The sequence below is a fragment of the Corapipo altera genome, unplaced genomic scaffold (assembly GCF_003945725.1).
Source record: "Corapipo altera isolate COAL_440 unplaced genomic scaffold, ASM394572v1 0, whole genome shotgun sequence".
Lineage (NCBI taxonomy): Eukaryota > Metazoa > Chordata > Aves > Passeriformes > Pipridae > Corapipo > Corapipo altera.
The window spans coordinates 75,402,969-75,404,819 of NW_020884872.1; positions in this window are offsets into that span (position 1 = coordinate 75,402,969).

Consider the following 1,851-nt stretch of genomic DNA (forward strand, 5'->3'; position numbering starts at 1 on the left):
CGCTCCCGGGGCTCCGCGCCGTGGTCCCCGCCGGCGGCCCGGGCGGGGTGGGGCGGAGCGGGCGCTGTCCCTTCAGCACCGCGCTGCCCCGCTCCCGCCGCGGCTCCGCGCCCACGCTTCTCCGGCTGCCCCGGCCGCTCCGGCTGCCCCGGCCCTGCCGCCGCCGGTGTGCGCTGAGGACGCCTCTGCCGCCGCCTCTGCCGCCCGCTGGGCGGTGGCGCGGCCAAGCCGCCCGCCGGGGCCACCCTCCCACCGCGCCGTCATGTGCGCGGCGAGACGGGCCCTCCTCCGCGACACGGGGGGGAGGGAGGGCGGGGAGGGCAGCTCCCCGCTGCCGTGGGGCTACAGCCCGCGCCCAGCCGCCAGCTCCCCCCGCGGTGCAAGGGTGGGCCGGGAGAAGGGGGATGCTGGGGCGGGGAACCCGGGCCGGCATGGAAAATCGTGGGTGAGAGACTGTTAAAGCGTGACTTTTGCAAAGAAAAGTGGGAGCAGAAAGGAAACACCGAGGAGGGGTGTGAAGGAACCAGATCGGCAGGTAAGAAAGGGGCAGGGAGCTGAAAGGGAGCTGTCCCGTGGGAGGGGAGCTGGGCAGGCCGACCCGCAGAGGAACAAGCGCCGGGTCGTAATGATGGGCTGGGCAAGTGGCAAAAAGAAAAAGGAGAGTTAGCAATCCAGGTATCCCCAGAGAGAATGATGCAAACTGCCTAGAAAAAAAGGCATAATACTGGAAATGACAGGGACGTACACTCCTCATTTCCCAGTGGAACAAACTGCATGTATTGGGCCTTGGTGAAAGTGCCTTTACCCACAGTAATAGAACAATTCTGCCAGTAGAGATGCCCGTGTCAGAGAAGTCTCTTTGCCCCCCTGGGATCTTCAGTTGAGTATCGTGTTATGATAAACCTGCTGAGCAACAGATTCCTCAGATTTCTTTTAGAGTCTCGGAACCACATGGGATAACAAACACGAACAGCCCTCAGATGGCTGGTAAGGGCATTGGAGTAAAATAAGAGGAAATCTTCGGACTTCTGGTAAACAGAATTGCAGTACCTTCTTCTGTAGATTGGGCTGGGGTGAGGCAACCACGGGCGGAGAGCCTGAGAACCCAGAAGAGTAGCCTGGGAGAGCTGGGAAGTAGGTTGTTGCTGGCAGAAGGTCAACAGCAAGTGGATACTGATATGAATTAGCACTTTGATAGTGAAAAGGACAGGGAGAGATGGGTGACATTTTTTTTTCACACAGCCTGTTTTCCTCTGTTAGTGTCAGGCACAAATGAGGCTAAAACCCTAACTGCCCGTGGCTGGTTAGGGGCATATCTGAAACCACGTTTTTTTGTAACTCTATTGGGCAACTTGTTGTGAGTATTCTCATTGCATGAGTCTGTTTTTGTTATTGCAATTTGTTCACCAGTGTGAGACTAGTAGATTTCCCTTGGAGGCTTAGGTAGATCTTGCACCTCTGTGGTGTGGATGAGTGAGACCAAGGGTACCTTGGCCCCTCACCTGACCAAGGGCAGGGTGAAGTCAAAAGAGGGGTTGCATGCACTGCTCAGGAGCTCATGTCTCCCAGCCCCAAAATGAGTTTGTCTGGGATATGCATAGGTGGCTGGCCCTGAGGGACAGTTCCAGATGACCCCAGAACCTTCCAGCGGAGACTTGGCCTGGCAGTCCAGAAGCTGTAAAAGGCACAGCCAGAAGCTGCCAGAGGGATTTATCTTGCTGTGTATGCTGACCTGAAGCTGCAAGATGCTGCCTGCTCCAAGAATCCGGACTCTCCAGGGACCTTTTTGGCTGGCCAGTCAGTCCGCAGGACTTAGTGCTTCTGTATCTGCATGTGTCTCCATGTGTGTTC